Source organism: Rana temporaria, chromosome 1 (assembly GCF_905171775.1).
Source record: "Rana temporaria chromosome 1, aRanTem1.1, whole genome shotgun sequence".
Classification (NCBI taxonomy): domain Eukaryota; kingdom Metazoa; phylum Chordata; class Amphibia; order Anura; family Ranidae; genus Rana; species Rana temporaria.
In genome coordinates this window covers 149,290,976-149,301,020 of record NC_053489.1, presented here as the reverse complement: position 1 = coordinate 149,301,020, position 10,045 = coordinate 149,290,976, and positions in this window count along the sequence as shown.

Below are 10,045 nucleotides of genomic sequence, written 5' to 3'. Positions count from 1 at the left end.
TCAGATTTAAGTGAGTTATTCCTAAAAATCACAGGCCTACAGTATAAAACACCAAATTTCCTTGCAAATAATTGTACCGCTTTCAGCATGTTTTTTCAGACAGAATTATACCGCCAGGGAGGTTAAGAAGCAACCAAACCTTGAAGAAGCAGATTTGTATATTAAGCGCGAAACATGATGGCTATTTATTGCTTTGATATAACAATTTTGTTGTACATATAATACTGTTTGTTGCTATAGGGATGTCAATCTTTCTCCTCCCGATATATTTATGTATTTTGTTCATTTTTCATTATCAATAAATTAGTTATATTTTTATATTTTGTATTTTTGTAGTACTATATATGTCTGGAGGTGACTGTTTAATGCCCAAACACATATCCTTCTCCTTCAATTTCAATTTATCTCTGTCTGAGGCCTCGTACACACGGCCGAGGAACTCGACGTGCCAAACACATCGAGTTCCTCGGCCAGTTCAGCCCTGAAGCCGCCGAGGAGCTCGGCGGGACGAGAGCTCCCATAGAACAACGAGGAAATAGAGAACATGTTCTCTATTTCCTCGTCGAGCTCCTCATCGGCTTCCTCGGCCGAAAGTGTACACACGACCAGTTTCCTCGGCAGAATTCAGCCAGAAACTCGGTCGGAAGCTGAATTCTGCCGAGGAAACTGGTCGTGTGTACGGGGCCTTACTGTTATTATCTCACATGCACAGTGCCAGATAGCTAGGTCTGTGCTGCTGCATGTATATAGTGGTAACCTTCTAGTGTATTAGTAAGTGAACCATTTTATTGCAATAGAGTTTATATACAGCTCCTGCTATTTTAGTTATATGCAGCTCCTGTTATTTTGGTAATCCCTGTCCCTTCTGGTTTGGGATTCTATATCTAATTTTAGTTAAGGGCTTAGGGCTACGCTACAGACTAATAGGTAGATTCAGTAAGAGTTAGGCTGACTTATCAGTAGATAAGCCGGCCTAACTCAGAATCGACGCCGACGTATGTTTAAGTGTATGCTCAAACAGAGATACGCTTAAACATATCTAAGATACGACGGCTTGCGCCGTCGTATCTTAGATTGCAATTTTTCGGATGGCCGCTAGGTGGCGCTTCCATTGTGGTCGGCCTAGATTATGTAAATTAGTTTGTACGCCGATTCACGAACGTACGCCCGGCCGCCGTAGTCGATTTACGCCGTTTCCGTAAGGCCTTAGGAGGCCTAAAGTTATTCCACCTATTAGGTGGAATAACAATGTTAAAGTATGGCCGCCGTTCCCGCTGCGAGACTCGAAATGTTAACGTCGTTTGCGTAAGTCGTCCGCGAATCGGGATTTACATCGTTTACGTCCACGTCAAAATCAATAGGCCCGTGAGGCGTACGTAACCGTAATGCACACTGGGAAATGTAGTCGCCCGGCGCATGCGCAGTGACAAAAAAACTTCAAAAACATGAGGTCAAGCCTCATTACCATACAACACGCCCCCCCCCCAACCCATTTGAATTAGGCGCGCTTACGCCTGCCGCATTTACACTACGCCGCCCTAAGTAAGCTAAGTAAGGAGGCAAGTACTTTGTGAATCATGTACTTGCCTCTCTTACTTAAGGCGGCGTAGTGTAAACACGCTAGGCTACGCCGTCTTAAAATTGCGCGCCCGTACCTGAATCTACCTATAAGACTGGAATGCTATTAAAGTTCATGTGTGTGTAAAGGCAGGAATTCCAATACTTTTGGTAATATAGTGTATGTTAGAGAGCTGATTCAGTATTAAATGCCAGGCTGTTTTGAACCACCTATACATACCACACTGAAAAGTAACTGTATACTTGCTTCCGAGTTTGCTAAATATGCCAGAAAAACACACTAAAGTGTTTTATAAATTGGATCTAAGCAGAATGCCAGACTTTGCCCAGTCACGTAAATCAAGGTTTCATAGTCTAATAATTTAGTATGAAAAGACAAGCGTTCATCCATGCATGACCATCATGCCCTTGCTCTAAATGGTAGATTGGGACCAAAGTGAAAGCATTTTTGAACAATTTATAAGTGCATAAATCAGACATTAAATGCAATAAGAAAAAGTAATTTACAGCTTCCAGACATTCTTTGGTATTAGCACTGTTATAGAGATTCATTAGCTGAGGTAATTGAAGAGCTGACACACTGACTAAGTAAAAAAAAAAAATATGATAAATATGGATTTAGATTTTAATAATAACATCCAATCAGCATGTTTACTAAATAATGTATTAGCTACTTTTACTCCTTTAACTGATCCATGTGACTTTGTCTTTACAGTAATTGTTGTCTGCATTGTAGTGCATTGTGGCGCACTCCATCCATTTAACATGGTTTCCTATGGTACAAGTTCAGACTTCAATGGAACCACACCAGAAAAGCAAATTTTTTGCGATGCGATTTTTGTTGTGTTTTGCAGTATTTTTTTAAGACTGTATATAGCTGGTTGCTAAGCAGGGGGCTGGGAAGTCTTATGCCCTGTACACACGATAGGTTAGTCTGATGAAAACAGTCTGATTGATTTTTCCATCAGTTATCCAAAGAAGCTGACTGATGATCAGTCGTGCCTACACACCATCAGTTAAAAAACGATTGTGTCAGAACTCGGTGACGTAAAACACAACGACGTGCTGAAAAAAATGAAGTTCAATGCTTCCAAGCATGCGTCGGCTTGATTCTGAGCATGCGTGGATTTTTAACCGATGGATGTACCCACAGACGATCGTTTTTTTCTATAGGTTTTTTATCCATCAGATAATTTTAAAACAAGTTCCTATTTTTTTACCTATGGATAAATAACTGATGGGGCCCACACACGATCGGTTTGGTCTGATGAAAACGGTCCATCAGACCGTTTTCATCAGGCTAACCTATCGCGTATACGCAGCATTATCAAACGATGAGTCATCAGCTGTCAGCGGGATTCCTTACTGACAGCTGAATATAAAAAAAATTGCACACTAAAATGTATTGCAAAAAAAAAAAAATGGCGTTGGATCTCCCCCCCCCCCCCCAGGTCTATACCTGGCCCTTCGGTTTTGGAAGGATTCGGAGGGGTCCCCTCTCTGCCAATTTTTTTTTCTTTAGAATGGGGTCCCCCCAAAATCCATACTAGACCCTTATCAGAGAATGCAGCCCCGACAGGTCAGGAAAGGGAGGGAAGGAACGAGACCCGCCTCTTGAACTATACCAGGAAGCATGCTCTCAACATTGGAGAGTGGGTGCTTTTGCATCACGTAACATCACACATCATTGGATGGTCACGCCCCATGCCTAAAGAAGAGGTGCCAGACAGTGGGAACATCACAACAGAGAAAGACAGCTTTACGACAAAACCAGCTTTTTTGTGGATTACTGGCATCGATGAAGAAGATGACAGCGGCGAGAAAGAAGAAGACGACAGGGCGAGGAAGAAGAACACTGTGGCAGCGAGGAAAAAGACGACTCCGGGAGATGATGGCACAAGGAGAAGACAGCACAGGGGAGAAGACGGTGGCGGAAGAAGACGATGGCACTGGGAGAGACGGCAGAGGCAGAAGACACCTCAGAGCTATTTTACTAATAAAGGACTTTTTTACACTTCACTGCATTTTCAGGTGAATGGATAGGGGTACGATGTACCCGATACCCATTCACATAGGTAGGGGCCAGGATCTGGGGGCCCCCTTCTTGAAGAGGAGCTTTCAGATTCCGATAAGCCCCCCTCCCGCAGACCCCGACAACCACTGGCCAGGGTTGTTGGGAAGAGGCCCTTGTCCTCATCAACATGGGGGCAAGGTGCTTTGGGGTGGTGGGTGCAGAGTGCCCCCTGTTTCAAAGCACCCAACCCCCCATGTTGAGAGCATGTGGCCTGGTAAGGTTCAGGAGGGGGGCGCTCGCTCGCTCATCCCCTCCCTTTCCTGACCTGCCGGGCGGCATGCTCGGATAAGGGTCTGGTATGGATTTTGGGGGACCCCATGCCATTTTTAGGGGTGGGGATCCCTCTCCGAAACCCATACTAGACCTGAAGGGCCTGGTATAGACCTGGGGGTGGCACGCTTTTTTTGCATTTTCTTTTTTTAGCCGTCAATTTTTTTTTTCTACATTCAGCTGTCAACTGTCCCTGCTGACAGCTGATGACTCATCGGTCCCCTCCTTAGCAACCAGCTATATACAGTGTTCATAGTGCATTTAAAGAGAAAAAATGCATGAAAACTGCATGCAAAAACGCATTAAAAAAGTTTTTTTTTTTAAAACGCAAAATGCACTGCAAAACGTACCTGAAAAACGCATGAAGCGCAGCCGCACAGATGTAAACCTGAACTTATTGTGCAGGTCCATACATGTAAGCAGTTTATAGCTTATCAAATAGAGAAACATTATATTTTAATAAACTTTGCACACATAGGAAATATAGTATAAGAGCAAAGTTCTAACTTTAAAGACGGGGAAACATGGCCAAGAAGCAATCTTATTATGAATCCTCATTTATGGAGATGAAAGTCACTTTTAGTAAATCTTGGACTTATGATTATGCTGAGTGGCAAGTATTTTTCTGTACTCAAAGTTCACAATAATACAATGGGTATAATAATAGTGTAATTACTCCGAGATGCATTTAAAAAGACTACTTTTTCAGCAGCATTATTAAAATGCTAAGGATAACAACATTTTTAAGCTGATGTGGTAATCTGTGGACTATCGGGATCTTCACTATAGGCTAAAAGGGAGTCACAAAAAGCAAGAAGAAAATGTCTCCAATAATAAATTGGATATGGGGCTAGAAAATACCATAGGATTTAATTCTCAGGTGAGCCACACTACAGTAGCCAGGCCATTTCTACTCTATTTAATCCCATATGCTTTGGCCTAATGGCTTACAGGCATTTATATCATCGCTTCAGTTCACCCTAAAGAACTGCATCTTCTCATTTTTTTTATGGTTTTTTTTTCTTCCAGTAGTATCCATGTGACATATTTGAAAAAAAGATGGAGTCTGTATACAAATGCATATTTACTAAATACTAGGATCATACATCTGCTCCTAGGTGTTTTGTTAGGGACAGTTTGCAACAGAACTAAATTATATACCTTAGCATGTTTTGTGTGACAAATTGCAGATACAAAATATTGGTGTTACAATCAAATACACCTGTTAGCATATGTGAACCTTCACCTTGCAAAACAACTGTTCAGTTCAAAATAGAAATGAAAGGCAAAACATTTGTGTATAGATATAAAAAAATAAAAAAAATACCTTGTTTTCCTTTTTTATAAGTAATCACATAACCTCAGCTGCATAAAGAGCTCGGAAAATGGAGGAGAAACAGTAGCATAATGGTCTTCCCAGTGAATGGCTGTGCAGGGGAGGGGGGGATTATTAGCACAAGTCTGATCATTGGAGGAGAGCAGGTTGAGCTCCCAGCACAGCCGAAAAATCTGAACCACGCTGTGCTCTAATGGCCAGTGTGGTCACTGGGGATTTCACATAATGGAAGCAATACAAAGAGAATATGATAATTTTATTTAAAAAAAAGTACATGATACAGCAGGCACATATCAGGAACATAAAATGCTGGGCTAACATTCTCTTTAAATGCAAAAGAAAGGGCAAGAATTTGTTTTTCTACTACATCCTTTGCAAGGTGCAATTGCACTAATATTCCACCCAGGGCTGTTTGAATACAAGGCTTCCTCTGATTGGCTGAGCTGTAGAGACATGCAGATGACATGACAATCTCCACCTCAGCCAATTAGAGGAAGCCTTGTGTTCATTAATAAAAATACAAGGCACTCAACCCATCTTCAAACAAACTATTTCAAGTCATAGTATTCCTGAAGTTAGGCTTTAAGAAATAAAAGGGGAGGGGGTCTAAGAAATTGGAAAATCAAAACAAAAAAAATCACAGATATCAAAGCGAGGGGTTCCACATTTTCAGAAACTCTGCTAACCTGTCATGTAAAAAAATAAAGACTATAGAATTACATTTTAACTGCAGTGATTTTTAACTTGCAGGACAATTTCATGGGTCAGATGGTAAAGGCACCAACTAGAAACAAAGCGTTACTAGACTTACTGATTACCAACAATACAGATCTGATCGTGGACGTGGAAATAGGGGGCAACTTGAGAAACAGTGATCACAGAGCCAACTTTCCTAAACGGTGCTCCTAGAAGATAATAAATGGGATAAAATCCTAGGAACAGAGAACACGGAAGAATAATGGGAGTGCTTTAAGAGCATATTGAATAAAAGTATTGGCCAGTGTATCCCAATGGGAAATACATGGCGGCTGTTGCAAATTTTTATCTCGCAGTAGTGGCGCAGCAATTTTTCAAACACTTTTTTTTTGGTTTTCATGCATTAAAAAATACAGTAAAGTTAGCCCAATTTTTTATTCATAATGTGAAAGATGATGTTACGCCAAGTAAATAGATACCTAACATGTCACACTCTTGCACACGCTTGTGTAATGGCGCCAAACGTCAGTACTTAAAAATCCCCATAGGCGACGCTTTAAAAAAATTTACAGATTACGGCCCAGATTCACATACAAACGCCTATCTTTAGGCGGGCATAGCGTATCTCAGATACACTACGCCGCCGTAACTTAGAGCGCCATGTCCTGTATTCAGAAACAACTTACGCTCTAAGTTACGGCGGCGTAGTGTATCTGACACGGCGTAAGCACGCCTAATTCAAACTAGTCTGTTAGGGGGCGTGTTGTATGTAAATGTGTTGTGACCCCACGTAAATTACGCTTTTTACGAACGGCGCATGCTCAGTATCATATCGAATTTTCATAGTAAATTACGCTCCCGCTCAATGCTTAGTCGACGTGAACGTAACCTACGCACAGCCCCATTCAGGGACGACTTACGCAAACGACGTAAAATACGCCGCTGTTCGTACGTTTCCGACGTCCATACCTAACATGACTTACCCCTGCTTTATGAGGGGTAACTTTACGCCGGCGTATGTCTTACATAAACGACATATCTTGATATGCCAGGCGCACGTACGTTCGTGAATCGGCGTATCTAGCTAATTTGCATATTCAACGCGGAAATCTAAGGAAGTGCCACCTAGCGGCCAGCTTAAATATGCAACTAAGATACGACAGTGTAAGAGACTTACGCCGCTCGTATCTAAGCCGAATTTATGCGCAACTGATTCTAAAAATCAGGTGCATAGATACGACGGCTCTTATTCGGACTTACGAAGGCGTACGTGGCGATACGCCGTTGTAAGTCCTTTGAGAATCTGGGCCTATATGCTTTGCGTTACAGAAGGGGTCTAGTGCTAGAAGTATTGCTCTCACTCTAACATTTGTGGCAATATCTCACTTGTGGTTTGAATATCGTTTACATGTGTGGGCGTGACTTACGTATGCGTTTGCTATTGTGAGCGAGCACGCGTTAACAGGGGCGCTTTAAAAGAAAAAAAATCCTTTTTTCTTTTTCTAGTTTGATACTTTTTCTTATGTTTTTTTATTACTTTTATTCCTATTACAAGAAATTTAAACATGCCTTGTAAAAGGAGTAGTGCGTTACAGGTCCTCTTTACAATAAGTCCCCAGAAAAATAAAATAAAAAAGATCCTGGCTTTCCAGCCAAGGCAGCGGCATTTTTTCTCAAATGCAGAGGCGTCATGTGACATCATAATATCGTGCCCGGCCTACAAACGATCATAGAGACTTCAGGGACCAATCTCTATGGTAAACATTTGGTTCCTTCTCCGGTTCGCTGATGACAGGGGCAAGCCGGGAGAAGCACCGAAAGCCGGCGGGAGGGGGGTATGTCCCCTCCTGTCGCCTATAAGAATGATCAAGCATCTGAACAGCCACTATGATCATTCTTATGGTGAAGGGAATTGCCCGCTGAAAAAGTAGATATCTGAATGATGCCTGTAGCTGCATGTATCATTCAGGTTTTACCGCTCAAACTTGACAAAGTCATATGATGTATGGCGGGCAGGAAGAAGTTAAAATAGCTAATAAAAGTCCTGGGTGGCTTAACTCCAATGTAAAAATGCATATAAATGCATATAAAAGGAAGCCTTTAAACAATACAAGGCTGAGAGGTCATCATCAGCATTCCAACTTAAAAAAGTTTCCATTAAGAAATGTAAGGGTGCAATCAGGGCAGATAAGATAGAACACGAAAGGCACATAGCGGAGTAGAGTAAAACAACAAGAAAAATTAAGTATATAAATAGGAAGGGGAGGTCAGATAATTTTGGCCCGATAAAGAATGATGAAGGAAATCTGGTTACAAAAGATGGAGAGGGTTTGAATTTATTTTTCTCCTCAGTCTCTCCAAAGACTGCAATGTTTATCCTCATGACATGACACAGGAAGCACCCCCATGGTTAACAGAGGATAGAATTAGAAATAGACTTGAGAAACTTAGCATTAATAAGTCACCTGGGACCAGACCTAGGGGCCTTTAAGGATCTCAGTCAGGTGATTGCCAGACCAATGTTCCCAATTTTTACTGTCTATTGACTGGAATGGTACCAGCTGATTAGAGAAAAGCCAATGTAGAATGAATATTTAGAAAAGATCCAAGATATATCCCTGGGAAGTATAGACCAGTTTAGGGATGAGCCGAACACCCCCTGTTTGGTTCGCACCAGAACAGACCAAAAGTTTGTGTGAACTTTAGAACCCCCGTTAAAGTCTATGGGACTCAAAGTGCTAATTTTAAGGGCTAATATGCAAATTATCATCCTAAAAAGTGTTTGGGGACATGTATCAATGCAAAAAAACTTTTCAAAACGGCAGTTTTTTCAGGAGCAGTGATTTTAATAATGCTTAAAGTGAAACAATAAAAGTGAAATATTCCTTAGAATTTTGTACCTGGGGGGTGTATAGTATGCCTGTAAAGCAGCGCTTGTTTCCCATACTGCAGACCCCCACAACCACCGGGCAAGGGTTGTGGGGATGAGGCCCTTGCCCCCATCAACATGGGGACATGGTGCTTTGAGGGGTCACAGACCCCCAAAGCATCCTCCCAATTTTGAGGGCATGTGGCCTGGTACGGTTCAGGAGGGGGGGCACTCTCGTCCCCCCCTCTTTTCCCCGGCCTGCCAGGTTGCATGTTCGGATAAAGGGTCTGGTGTGGATTTTTGGGGGAACTCCACACCATTTTTTTTTTAAATTTGGGGTGGAGTTCCCCTTAATATCCATACCAGACCTGAAGGGCCTGGTAATTGAATTTGGGGGAACCCCCACGCATTTATTTTTTATGAATGACTTTTCTCTGTATTGCCAGGAGCCGACAATTCATTATAGCCGCAAGTGATTTTAAATTACTTTTTTTCCTTCAGAAATTACACTTTGTGCAGGGACATTTCTAAGCACGGGAAAAAAGCACTGCTTTACAGGCATACTATACACCCCCTTAGGTACGAAATTGAAAGGAATATTTCACTTTTTTTTTTTACTTTAAGCATTATTAAAATCACTGCTCCCAAAAAAACTGCATTTTTTAAAACTTTTTTTTGCATTGATACATGTCCCCTAGGGCAGGACCCAGGTCCCCAAACACTTTTAAGGACAATAACTTTCATATTAGCCTTTAAAATTAGCACTTTAGATCTCTCCCATAGACTTTTACAGGGTGTTCCGCGGCTTTTTGAATTTGCCACAAACACCCCAAATTGCTCGCTGTTCACCAAACAGGCAATGTTCGAGTTGAACATGAGTTTGAATCAAAATTGAAGCTCATCCCTAGACCAGTTAGCCTAACATCAATATCAAGCTCTTGGAGGGGATGATTAGGGACTATATATAAGATTTTAGTAATAAAAACGCTATTAGCAGTGATCAGAATAGATTCATTAAGCATTGTTCATGCCAAACCAACCTATTATTCAATAAAGTTCCCCATAAACGTTCACTGTACAAACAAAGGTCTGCTGGCATGAACCAAAGGGTGCGTACATGGAGGTTTAATCTTGAAAAATTTTAAATAATGCATTTGGGTGGCAAAAATATGAATGCAATCTACTCACTAGGGGGAGAACCACTGGGGAAATCTAGGATGAA